The 14,339-nt window shown below is 41.5% G+C and overlaps 1 protein-coding gene across 9 annotated transcripts in view; it reads left to right on the top strand.

The window, feature by feature from the left end:
• The window catches only part of LOC120525126 (NXPE family member 3-like), a 172,213-nt gene that overhangs the window by 60,037 nt on the left and 97,837 nt on the right, over positions 1-14,339 (top strand). For 7 of the 9 annotated variants that reach the window (XR_005632893.1, XM_039747171.1, XM_039747168.1 and 4 more), the window contains one exon: positions 9,470-9,703. The exons of the other annotated variants lie outside the window; for them this stretch is intronic. The gene's annotated coding sequence lies outside the window, so the exon portion shown is untranslated. The remainder of the gene's footprint in view (positions 1-9,469; positions 9,704-14,339) is intronic. 9 annotated transcript variants of the gene reach the window in all.

The raw sequence follows: 14,339 nt of genomic DNA on the forward strand, positions 1-14,339 counted from the left end.
CCGCTTGAAGCTAAGCATGGTTAGGCCTGGCTGGTATTTGGATGGGAAACCAACCAGAATAAGCTGGAGTTGCTTGTGGAAGAGGTGATGCTGAAGCCAGCAGGAGGCACATACCCTGTGGTGTGAATGTGGATCCCAATACCCCAGTACACTGATGAAGACACTGTGCTTTAAATATATTATCCTTCAGATAAGATGTAAATCTGAGGTCCTGATTCCATGTGGTCATTAAAGATCCCTGGGCATCATCTCAAGCTAAATTGTCCAGCATGGCCTCACCCATTTTGGACCCCTAATCATCCTCTGTTTCTAATTGGTTAGCTCTCTCTGTCACCACCTAATAGCTAATATGAGGTGATGGTACTGGTGCAACAATGGCTGCTGTCACCTCATCCAGGTGTATGCTACAGATTGGTGGTGTCTGAAGTGATTTCCCTCTGTCTATATAAAGTGCTTTCAGTAGTGAGAAAAGTCTATATAAGTGTAATGAATTAATTATTATTATTATTATATCTTGCTAGACTAACATGTTGTCCATGACTGGTTCCTGGTTTGTGCTTAATGCACCAAAAACAGGCCCCTTTCCCCAGCAACTTAACTGATGTTTTCAAAATGTATAAATGGGGTTAGGGGTGCACATGCAGTAACGTCTCAGTACAAAACTTTAAGCTATCTTTCATGGCTTGAGTGTTCCTCGGTAAAATATAAAAAGTTTCACTAAACCAGTCTGTCTTTTCTGTTATGTGGGTCTAACTGGACCCCCTCCCCACCTTGGCTGTACCTTGATAAGTGGTAACAAACCATTGAAAATGATGACCATCTTTGGCTTTTCAAATAGTAAATGATTGTTATGCCTGTGACTTATAATGCTGACAAATAAAACGAAAATGCAGACCTGTAGTGACTGTTGAAACGAAAGTGTTGTCTCCCACCCTGTTATCACATCACACCCCACCGCCACTTCACAGCTGCAAGTTGTGATATCCAGGCTGACATACTGTACTGACTGCAAAGTATGTGTGTGTGTGTGAATAGATTGGGTGGGCCAGCATATAGTGTGACTTTTGGACAGAATAGCAGAAAAACATGGAATGCTGAGTCATCGGCCAGCTGTCCCAATTAAATAAGCAGAATCAATAAAAACAGGGCATGGGTGGCACAAATGAAAAAGACAGTTTGAATAACCCAGCAAATAATGGCTTCCAAAGTTAGGGAGGCACAGGCAACTCATCAGAGCTTTCTTTCGTCAGATTGGGTTACTGGTCCAAATTTGGACACCATTCTCCAGGACTGCTTGGTTGTATAGAGCCCTGACCGGAAAGAGTGAGGCAAGCTCTGGGAGCTGCAGGCAGGGCTGGATACCCTCACTGGGCAGCTTCTCAGAGCTGCAGGTAGAAAAGGAGAGATAGTGTGAGCACCGCCTGTCATCTTGAAGTGGTATTGCTTACCTTAGCAGAGCTAGGATAAGATCCCTTGACATGCATACACAGAATTTCAGTACGTAGAAGGGCTCATGTATTAAATTATGTAGTTTCATTTTTCATGAAAGCAAAGGAAGGACATTGACTGAAGTTCGAGGTTATTGTAATAGTTCAGTGCCATTTTTATTTTCTAAATCTGATGAATGTGTTGTTTATAGGCTATGGAAATATCACTATCTCACAGGGAAAAGGCAACTTCAGCAATGGTTGTCTACACTAATCACTTAGTACATTTTGTTTGGTCAATTTTATTGAACAGTATACAGATAAAATACTATACTGGATTTGTACAATATACTGGTTGTGTTACTGTATATCAAACAGTCTGCCTGCTAATCTGCAGTACTTTTCATTATGAAAGGTGCATTAGAAAAGAAAGACTACTTTATTGTAAACTCTAGCAATGAATCAGCTACTTTTTTTCTTTCATTGATGGGTTTAAATTCTGCAAAAGGTGTTGCACAATGTTTCTGCTTCTGCACAGTATACTTTGAATCAGAGAAATGAGGGAGAGAGACTCAGGACCACTGCTACAACACCTCCACAAATGCTTACCACACTATTCCATAAGCCAATGGGCAACCTGTGACATTTCTTGTTCCTTCCTACAGGGCAGAGTGGTGGCTCTGAGACAAGGGATCTGTGTTGGCAATCGTAAGGTTGCCAGTTCAAATCCCATAAAGGCTGGAAGTGACTCTACTCCGTTGGGCCCCTGAGCAAGGCCCTTAACCTGCAATTGCTCCATCCTGGGTATGATGTTAATCTGCATCCAGCCCTACAAGCAGGTCCTCCTTCTTACAGGGAAAACCCAGGGTTGGTGGCAAGATTGAAAAAAACTCTTACTGTTCAGTGTGGTGCTGAGGTGTCACCTGTAGCACGGCCGCATGGTTCACCATGTGGTGTGGTGCTGTAATCAGCGCATGCTCCCAACCTCTCACCTCTTATTACAGACAGGAATAACTAACAATAGTGAAGAAGTGGACTAGTGAGGCTGTGGTTAATACTAAAAGGTGGAGTTCAGCCGCAAATTCTCTGTAACTGCGTCTTTCCCAGGTTCCCAAAATCAAGCAGCTACTGAGTTGGTAAGTCAGGATCCAGCATGAGTCAAACACGTAACAAAAGAAATTTCTAAGTTCAATAAAGTTTGTTTTAAAAGGGTTGTAGTGCAAATTCAAAGCAAAACAATCCACACCAAATTAGAAAAAAAGCTTATTACACATGCAGGATAAAAGGCAAAAAAGGAAAATATGTTTAATCCACACACTTAAGCTTTTTCTTGTAAAACTTCAGTTGATTTCTATACTTAAAGGTAGTGTTATTTCTCTGTGCTTTACTTAATACATTCAGTACATTCTATACTTCCGTCACAGTCAATATTACATGTTGAAGCACGTCATGGTTTGAAACTGTATGTCCTTCATGTCTTACCGACTACAAGGCAGGTCATACACACTGGGACTAATCTGTAGTCAGAGGTACAGGTTTTCCTCCAGAACGTCCCTGCATTTTGCTGCATTCACTTTACCCACTACCCTCACAAGGTACCTAGAGCCTGCTGAAGAGAAGTATCTTCACAGCATGATGCTGCAACCACCACCGTCACAGTAGGGATAGTGTGTTTTTGAAACTGTGTAGTGTTCAAGCATGGTGCTTAGTTTGTTGGTCATAAAGTTCAACTTTGGCCTCCTCACACCATAGACCCTTCTGCTAGGTAAGTTCAGTTTCCCATGTGTCTTCTGAGATGTCAAGTGCACTTTTTTACCACTTTCTCTTTGCCACTCTCCCTTAAACATGTGACTGGTGAAGCATAAAGGCCAACAGTTGTTGTCTACAGTCTCTCCTATCTCAGCCTCTGTCACTTGTAACTTCTTCGGAGTTCTCGAGGGGTTTCTTAGTGGTGACTAGTTTTTCTCTTGTCCTCTCCCTCAGTTTTTGTGACGAACCTGCTCTATGCAGATTTACAGCTCTGCCATACTCTTTCAATTTTTTCATGTTTCATTTTAACTATATATAATATTCAGTGACTTGGATATTTTCTTGTCTCCATCCCCTGATTTTTGCTTTTCAATCAGCATTTCATGGAGTAGCTTGGAGTGTTCTTTTGTCTTCATTGTGTAGGTTAGGCCACCATACCGACTCTCCACAAGTTGAACCTGCCAAGATTAGGTGCACCTATAGTATTAATTGAAACCCCAGACAGGTGACTTCTATTTAACTAATTATATGGCTTCTAAAACTAATTTGTAATCAATTTAGATCACTATGCAGATATATTTGTGGAGTTATTGTTTGTTGATCAATGTCAAATAAGCCAAATGAAATCTACTGTGATTCAATGTCGTGTAATAATGAATTGTGAAAACTTCCAAGGTGGTGAAAACATTTTATAGGCACTTTAATAGGCTGACCAGAGTTTTATTGTTATAAAATAGTACAGAACTACTAGGACATGGTTAACCAATGTAATCATGATAAAATTGGTGAGATGTGCTCATATTTTTTTTTCTCTAGTTAAAATTCCTGTTGCTGCACTAATCACAACCGATTGATGTCTTAATTAGCTAGTCCTGTTAGGAGTGCATTAGAGTAATCTAGTAGGTTTAACATTGGGAAGACCCTTATATTTAATGAGTTAACTATGTCAAGTACACTATCAATAAGCCCACCAGAGACTTATACGATAAAACTTGTTGTGTCTGGGTCAAGGACTCAAGTAGAAGGCTTCAATTAAGAGAGCATTCTGCATAGCTCTGATGGACCAATTTGAGTAAAGGAATTTCATTTGCTACAAAGAGCATGCTGTGGTTCAACATATTTAACTTTGGACAGATGTATTATATTACATTACATCTGGTATTGTTTATGTTGTTTTTAAAAAAGGCTTCTAGATGTTTTCAGGGGGCATTGCATTGAATGAGATGGGTTTAGAATCAGTAGGTGAGAATACATTCATTCATTCATTCATTCATTTTCCACCACTTATCTGGGGTAACAGTCTTGACAATGAGACCCATACGTCCTTGTCCCCAACCACACTTGAAAACTCATGCTATGTGATTCCAAGGTGTTCCCATGCCTTCTGGGTCTCCTCCAGCTGGTTGTACCTGTTAAACCTCCTCAGAGTGTTGTCCAGGAGGCATCCTTTTCAGATGCCAAACCATTGCAATTAGATCCTCTCAATGCGGAGGGTCAGCTGATCTTCTCCTAGCCTTTTCCGGATGTCTGTGCTTCTTACCCCCTCTTTAAGGGAGAGCTCAGCTACCCTGGGGAGAAAACTCATTTTGACTGCTTGTACCCTTGATCTCATTCTTTCTGTCATTAACCAAAGCTCATGATCATAGATGAGGGAAAGGACGTAGATCAACTGGTAAATCGAGAGCTTCACCTTCTAAATCAGCCCTTTCTTCACCAGTATAGCAACTGCATAACTGTTGTTGCCACTCCAGTCTGTCTGTCGATCTTACCATCCTTTTCCCCTTACTTGTGAACAAGACCCAAGGTAAATTCCTCCACTTGAGGCAGTAACTCACCTTTCACTCACAGAAGACAGTCCACCCTTTTGCTACTGAGGACCATGGCCTCAGATTTGAAGGTGGGGATCCTCATTCCTGCCGCTTCACAGTTGGTTGCAAACTGTCCGAACGCATGTTGGAGTTTACAGTCTGCACAAAGCAGTAATATGATTCTAATGCCACCAAACTGGACACCCTCCCCAACTTGGCTGCACCTTAATATCTTATCTATTAAAATTACAAACAGGATAAAATACAATGCACAGCCCTGGTGGAGTCCCACATCCACTGGAAAGAGTGCTGATATTTACGAGTATGTTGACACAGGTCTCACTATGATTAAACAGGGACTGAAGAGCTCTTACTAATCTCCCAGCACCCCCCACAAACTCCCTCAAGGAGCATAGTCAAATGCCTTCTCTAAGTCCACAAAGCACATGTAGACTGACTGGGCATACTCCCATGCCTCCTCCAGAATTCTCATGAGGGCAAAGAGTTGGTCTAACGTTCCACAGCTGGGACAGCCTGGATCTGAGGTTCCAAGACTGGGTGGAGTCTCCTTTCTAGCAATCTGACATTAGCTTTTCCAGGTGGGGACCACCATCTCGCTCTGCCACTCCAGAGGCACAGCTTCCAAAGGCCACGCCATATTGAAAAGGCATGTCAGCCACAACAGCTCAACAATGTCTAGAGCCTTCATCATTTCTGGGTGGATCTCATCCTCTTAAATACCTCAGTGACCTCCCTCAGGGAAATGGGTAGTGATCTCCCCATCAGCTTCTGGCTCTGAGTCCTCCACAGAGGGTGTGTCCATCGGGTTCAGGAGCTCCTCAAAATGTTCTTTCCATCACCAGACAACATCCTCAGTCCAAGTCGGCACTTCTACACCCTTGCTGTGAACACCATGTGTGAGTTCCTGCATTCCCTTTCTGAGTTGCCTGATGAAATTGTCAGAACCTGTTTTCAGCCCGTTCGGTAGTCACTTTCCATGGTCTCTCCTTATTTCTTCCACATCCAGGTTTTTGCTTCCCTGACCACCAAGGGAGCAGCCCTTTTGCTTTATCAGTACCTCTCTGCTGTTTCGGGAGCTTCCCGTGCTAACTATACATGGAATGCCTTCTTTTTCAGCCTGATGGCATCTCTCTTCTCTGGTGTCCATTATTGGGTCCTTGGATTGCCACATCAGCTGCTTCCGTAATAGTGGCACTGAACAAGGCTCATTCAGACTCTACTCTATGTCCTCAGCCTCCCCCAAGATGCAGGAAAAGGTCTTTCAAAGGTTGGAAGTCTTCTGGACGTGGTCCTTCCCCAGACATTCCCAGTCCATCCTCACTATTCACTTGGGCTTTCCAGGTCTGTCCATGCACCTCCCCCACCATCTGATCCAAATCACCAAATTGTGGTAATCAGTTGACAGTTCTGCCCCTCTCTTTACCCGAGTGTCCATAGCATATGGCCACAAATCTAATGATACTCTGGTACCAAGCACACTAATGAGCCACCTTATCTTCGAACATATTTGTTATGGACAAACCATGCCTAGCACAGAAATCCAATTACAAAATACTGCTTGGGTTTAGATCAGGGTGTCCATTCCTCCCAGTCACACCTCTCCAGGTGTCTCCATCATTATTCACGTTGGTGTTGAAGTGTCCCTGCAGAAATATGGAGTCACCAGCTGGGATCCAATCCAGTGAGTCCAAGAAGGCCTGGTACTCCAAACTGACATTTGGTGCATAGGCACATATGGCAGTCAGAGTCCTCCCCTCTGCAACCTTTAGCCACACAGTGGCAGCCCTCTCAAACTCCGGGTCAAACTCCAACATGGCATTGACCAGACTGGAATTCAATAAGAGGCCCACTCCCACCCAAAGCCTTTCCTCCTGGGAAATTCCAGAGTGAAGGTGAGTCCAGCCTCTTTCAAGAGGTTTGGTTCCAGAACCAACCAATTAAGTAGACATGAACCCAACCATATCTAGTTGGTAACACTCTGCCTCATACACCATCTCTGGCTCTTTAACAGCCAACAGAGGTGACATTACACGTCCCAACAGTCAGTTTGTGTGTCTGGGATCTAGTCCACCAAGGCCTCTGACTCTGACTGCTGTCCAGGTCACATTGCACCCGGCTCCTATTCCTCCTGCAGGCAGAGAGCCCACAGGGGTACAATCATATGTTTTTCTGGTTGTGCCAGACCAGGCCCCATGGTAGGCCCGGGTGCCAGGCTCTTGAGCACCTCTTCCAGGCCTGGCTACAGGAGGAGGTTCTGGTGACCTCATACCAAGCGAGGTACTCTTTTTTAAATTCATGAATTCATTAGAGGCTTTGAATCGTTCTTTGTGTCATCCCTCACCTGGGACCAACTTGCTTTGGGAGGCACTACCAGGACCTTCTGCTCCAGATAACATAGTTCCCAGGATCACAGGGGTACTCAAACCTCTCCACCATGATAAGGTGGCAATTCCTGCGGTAGTTGAGAATTCAACTCTAGAATTTCCAGAATTGTCATTTATTATTTTCGTGAAAAAGGACTGCTTCTCAAGACAGACTGCTTTTTTATGTTCAGTTAAACAATATGTGCTTTTAGTATTTCATAATGGACAGTTCAGTTTTCCTCAATTTACACTCAGCTCTCCAAAATTTTTTATTTAGTTCAGACACTCTATAAGACTTCCAAGGTATTGGTGTTGGAGGATTTCTTAAAAGTTTTTTAAGGGGCCACTATGTCAGCTGCAGCTCTCACTTTACCATTCAGACATTCAACCTTACTGGTAACATTGCTTGCTGTATTAGGGCAGGTACTACATTTGGGCTGATTATTTAGAATATTAGTAAACCAAGAGGCTGCTGTGTCATGAAAATAATATTTTGTAACAACCTGCTGCTGTTCAGTTCTAGTAATAATTATTTCTACATTAAATAAAATGAAGTATTTCCAAGTAATTTACTACAATATCAAATTCGGTTGAAATCAGTTTTCTAATATCCGGTCTGGCAAAAATGCCTTCCTTCAATTAAGCCTCAGAACTGGAAAATTTCAGCACAAATACATAAAACAGGCTCCATCTTTTGAAATGATTTTGAGAATTTGCTTCATTAAAGCAACACTTTATCTTGATCCACCAGACTCGGTCTGGTGATGTCTTTGGCACTAAGCTGTATTTTTTTCCTGGCTGGCCATTTCTTCTGAATCCAATGTAAATTCTTGCCTCTTCTGTTCCATTAAGAGAAAATTGGGAATTTTATATGCTCCAACAGCTGTACATGCTACTATCTGCTGCTGTCATCTATTTTGCTTTAAAAATAGCTTTTAGTATTAAAAATATTCATTTCAATCAAATTACCATTAAAATGTTATCATGTAAATATGTTACATGATAAAAAAAAGTTACGTGATGAAGACAAATGATTTTCACTTTTGAATTTAGAACGCAAAAATGTACAAATATCTCATGAAATAATGTAAAAATATTTTCAATGTATGCTGTACCTGTGCTGTGTAGCTACTGGGTGTATAACTTACATTCCATTGTAACTAAGCCAATACTTGTGTGAATTTAACATTAAGACAGGGAGATTCACTCAAAAGATGCCCCAAATATTCTGCTGTAACTCACACTAGGATAAAGTAATGTGAGCCAAAAAAAATACGCTATATACTTTGACATATGTGTAATCAATTGCATTACATGTGATGGAGGAAGTGGTTTCCATTTTCTGCCAGAAACATTGTGACGTGGTGCTCCACATTTCTGAACATGTCGGCAAGTGTCTCAGGGGGAACAGCAGCAATTTCAAGTTGGATGTTTTCCTTTAAATCTTCCACAGTGTGGGGTTTGTTCTGATAGACTTTTCCTTTGAGCATACTCCAAAAGAAGAAGTCTTGTGGTGTCAGATCCGGCAACAATGGTGGCCAAAGCCCCTTTGAAATTACCCTGTTGCCGAAGAAGGACTCCTTGCCGATTTGTGACATGTTTCCCCATCTTGCTGGAAGCAACCTTCTGTTAACTTGTGATCATCCAGTTGATCCTGACATCGCTTAAACAAATTGGTGACCCAATAGGTTTGCACTATGAAGACGTGCTGCTCAATACTGTACATCACCATCCTGATGAGAAGTTGAGTGACTGAGTGAAGGGGTATGGTTAAAAGTTGTGATGGCTGTCCGGCACCTAACTCATCTCTCCGACACTTGTTTGAAGCTTCATATATTGAGAAGTACATTGCATGTTGTTTCGTTATTACAGAATATTCAGGTCCTCTTTTGAGTGAATCTCCCTGCATTTATTAACTGGGATTGGCTCTTATATTTCTGGCTGCTAATTTTTAGATTTTTTTTATGCAGATACAGTATAATTACTATATTTTGCTTCAATAAGTCCCACAAATGATTCATAAAATCTAAGGACAGATATAGTTTAACTACAAATTAAATATTTAAGAATTTCACATTTGAATTTTTGCTATTTCTTGTAGCAGACACAGTTTATTCACTGGTGTGCTGGTTTTCATCTGCATACAAACTCTTCTGACTGCCCGTTTGGTGAGTGGAGTTGTCTTGATGACTTGACCCATTATCCAAGAATTGTGAGGTGCAGCTTCATCTTGTGATGTTTGGGTTGGCTGTAGCTGGCATGCTCCTTTGAACCCAGGATATTAATGGTCATAGTCTGAGGATGAACTGGGCAAAGAGGACACAAAACAACAGAGGTAGGTGTAACAGTGTCTGTGTTTTTTGCAAATGTAATGGACTAATGGCACATTTCTGTGTGTTGTTTATAGTGAAAAAAGCCACATAAATAGCAAATGTAAAACCCAACAGGTGAAGAAGCAATATTTGAGACTGGGATGATAAGTGAAGATGTAAATTTAATGACTAACTCTGTTACAGTCAATAGGTCATCTACAGGACTTAGATATTGATTAATCTATCTTTGAAGAACAGCCTGCTATAATTGGCATCTTATCAACAAAGAGTAAGATGATAACAGAACTACCTGCTTCCTTAGGAATTGTATGTATTTACTTAGTTTAAAAATGAACATGCTCTGGGAATATTAATCTGTAATCATCATACACTGATATACTTATATGTACTTCTTGATAGTTAGCAACAGTACTATCATTTAACCAATGAAAATGTGTGTAGACTATTGTTAAGCAAAGGCAATTGGTATTTACCATTGTTTAACCAAATGACATTTTGATCAAGGTACTGTATGTATGTATGGGCAAATCAGCATAAAACCAAGGACAGTCAGAAATTCCTAACTGCTGCTTGCGTCTTTTATGCTTTTTTTAAGCACCATACCATTACAGCTACACCCTGTAGCAATATTGGCTTCTACCTGGCCCAGCTACCCTTAGATAACATAGGTAACACAAACACAATACTCCAAAACCAAATAAAGTACAGTGCAGTCTTCTTTAAATAAATAATAAATAATCCCAAGATAAAAACAGAGTCCATGGTGAAGGTTAAAATCAATAAATAAATAAATCCAATAACCTGTTAAAATCAGTGTTAAAACACAGTCAGGATCTTCGTCTTTAAAACCAACACTGAGTCTCTGTGCTTCTTTCTAAAACCAGCATCTCTTCTGCTCACCCATTATGGTTTCCTCAGCAACAGAAGACATCCACCGACAGGCACAGTCCATTCTTACTGTAGCTTGTGTCATTGCCTCCAATCCCTCAGTGTCTGCAAAGAACCCGCAAGCCCTACTCCTTTCTCTTACTGCCATCCTTCAGGAGAGGTTGATCATTCCTGTTCCTAAAGTGCTCAGCAGGAGTGACCCGGCCCTGTGAGCGCCTACCAATCACTCCTTTCAGGGTCACTTCTCGACCACCTACCTCTTCACTGCAGCACCTGCTCTTCCATAATCCTCCTGATTTCTTTCTTTTCTCTTCCTTTAACTACCAGTTTCTTTCCCTTCTTCACACTTTCTTGCTCTTTTCTTTCTCATTCGACTCAGGCTCCTTTTATCCCCGTGGGTGCATGTGTTTTAATTGAAAAGTCCAAGGTGCTAACAAGGAAACTGGCTGAACTATGTGCATCTCCAAGAAAATCTCCTTACCACCACACTAGGTCTGCTTGTCTATGCTACCATGTGTACCCACGCCTGCCTTGAGTGCACTATATTTAACTAAAAGCACACACTTCCACAGACCCTAAACTATCTTTACCACACATGTCACTTTCAAAAGTACATCTTCAGTTTCAAAATTCCTTGGTGTTAGCAATTTCTGACATTTTTGAAGTATCACCAAATATTCTTTAATCCACCTTTTTCAAAAAAAACAGCCATATATTGAACTCAGTGCCAGTGTTTTCAGGTAAACTGATCATTTTTTTAAGAACTGTAAGAGGGATGCTACGTTTAGTCTTCAATACCATTATGTGATTGAGTGTCATTGCTTCTAAAAAATGTGAGTCATCTGATCCTGTACTATTGTAATGTGTCTGTTATTTATGCTAATTCAACTACACACATTACTGTTTATAGACTTTCATCATCAAGTGTCAGTTGGTTACGTATTGAATTTAGAATGTTCCCTATACTTCTAGTTTGTCTTTTCTATACTCCACTTTGATGAGAAGCTGATGGTGGATTGAAACTCCACATGATTTCTATCTTTGTCTTGGCATTGCTAATATTTTCCAGGTAGGGATCTTTAATTGCTCCATATAACTTTCTTTCAGCTCTAACAAAGTGTGTTCCTTTATCTGAGTGCCTAATTTAACTTCTTCTTCTGTCTTACTCCAAAAATAAACTGATGTAAGATACTGACACAAGAATCAGTGTCCTGACTACGTGCACCCTCAAAGTGCACCACTGTTATTGGTAAACAAGTGAAGATTTCTCCAAACCTCTTGACTAAACTTCACCCTCTTTTACTTTGAATACATCCAAAATCATCAACTCCAGCATTGGTAAAGGGTGTTTGGTTGGGTAACAAGCAAACATTTGGCAAATCTCCCTTTTTCTTTTCACCTGTTTTGGTATTGTATCTTCTGCAATTTGTACACTGTGAAATGATTTTCCTGATACGTGAGTTTGCTTGAGGTATCCAATATTTCTGATACAACTGTGCAAGTATATAATTGTGCTCACAGTGTCCCTTTTTTTTCTGGATCTGCTACAGTGTAAGAGAAGCAATATACAGTGCACCCAGAAAGTATTCACAGTGCATCACTTTTTCCACATTTTGTTATGTTACAGCCTTATTCCAAGATGGATTAAATTAATTTTTTTCCTCAGAATTCTACACACAACATCCCATAATGACAACAGGAAAAAGGTTTACTTCAGGTTTTTGCAAATTTATTAAAAATAAGAAAACTGAGAAATCACATGTACATAAGTATTGACAGCCTTTGCTCAATACTTTGTTGATGCACCTTTGGCAGCAATTACAGCCTCAAATCTTTTTGAATATGATGCCACAAGCTTGGCACACCTATCCTTGGCCAGTTTCGCCCATTCCTCTTTGCAGCACCTCTCAAACTCCATCAGGTTGCATGGGAAGTGTCAGTGCACTGCCATTTTAAGATCTCTCCCGAGATGTTCAATCGGATTCAAGTCTGGGCTCTGGCTGGTCCACTCAAGGACATTCACAGAGTTGTCCTGAAGCCACTCCTTTGATATATTGGCTGTGTGCTTAGGGTCGTTGTCCTTCTGAAAGATGAACCGTCGCCCCAGTCTGAGGTCAAGAGCGCTTTGGAGCAGGTTTTCATCCAGGATGTCTCTGTACATTGCTGCAGTCATCTTTCCCTTTATCCTGACTAGTCTCCCGGTTCCTGCTGCTGAAAAACATCCCGACAGCATGATGCTGCCACCACCATGCTTCACTGTAGGGATGGTATTGGCCTAGTGATGAGTGGTGCCTGGTTTCCTCCAAACGTGACGCCTGGCATTCACACCAAAGAGTTCAATCTTTGTCTCATCAGGCCAGAGAATTTTGTTTCTCATGGTCTGAGAGTCCTTCAGGTGCCTTTTGGCAAACTCCAGGCGGGCTGCCATGTGCCTTTTACTAAGGAGTGCCTTCCGTCTGGCTACTCTACCATACAGGCCTGATTGGTGGATTGCTGCAGAGATGGTTGTCCTCTCTCCACAGAGGACCTCTGGAGCTCTGACAGAGTGACCATCGGGTTCTTGGTCACCTTCCTGACTAAGGCCCTTCTCCCCCAGTTTAGATTGCTGGCCAGGCTCCAGGAAGAAATCCTGGTGGTTTCGAACTTCTTCCACTTATGGATGATGGAGGCCACTGTGCTCATTGAGACCTTCAAAGCAGCAGAAATTTTTCTGTAACCTTTCCCAGATTTGTGCCTCGAGACAATCCTGTCACGGAGGTCTACAGACAATTCCTTTGACTTCATGCTTGGTTTGTGCTCTGACATGAACTGTCAACTGTGGGATCTTATATAGACAGGTGTGTGCCTTTCCAAATCATGTCCAATCAACTGAATTTACCACAGGTGGACTCCAATTAAGCTGCAGAAACATCTCAAGGATGATCAGGGGAAACAGGATGCACCTGAGCTCAATTTTGAGCTTTATGGCAAAAGCTGTGAATACTTACAGTATGTACATGTGATTTCTCCATTTTTTTATTTTTAATAAATTTGCAAAAATCTCACGTAAACGTTTTTCACGTTGTCATTATGGAAATAAACAAATTTAATCCATTTTGGAATAAGGCTGTAACATAACAAAATGTGGAAAATGTGATGCACTGTGAATACTTTCCGGATGCACTGTATAAACTTTTGTGGAAAACAGCAGAATACTTAGGTTCTTCTGGCATAGCAGTTTTGTTGAGTTTGACTGTGTATCTCTGTATTCTTTCATGCAGAATTGGATCCAATTTAAAGATATGACTTTTTTTACAAGAACTTTTCTTTTAAGATATAAGATCTTCTTGTAGTTGACTGAGTTGGATAAGCTCTGTTTATTTCTCTCCTCTTCTCCTTATACACCTCTTGACTAGGCCCTATTATCCAGTCCCATGGTTTCTATCACCAGTGCTATACTGATGATACACAGTGTGGACAATGGCCGGCTGTTCATCCCGGCCAATATCCCCACGGCACTAGATGGAGCCCTTCCGGCAGCATGGAGGTGCCCCCGAATTCCAGCAGGGCATCATGGATATTGGAGTTTTCCTTCATAGCCCTGCTGGATACCATGGGGGCTGCAAGGGGACGCTGCAGGGAGGCTCAAAGACTTATATTTGCCCTATAACCTGGAAGTACGTCCTAGTCACATGGACAGAGGAAATGACATGCTTCCGGGATGAAAAAGAAGAGTTTTGATCTGACCCTGAAGTGCTAGGAAATCACATG

Source organism: Polypterus senegalus, chromosome 3 (genome assembly GCF_016835505.1).
Source record: "Polypterus senegalus isolate Bchr_013 chromosome 3, ASM1683550v1, whole genome shotgun sequence".
Lineage (NCBI taxonomy): Eukaryota > Metazoa > Chordata > Cladistia > Polypteriformes > Polypteridae > Polypterus > Polypterus senegalus.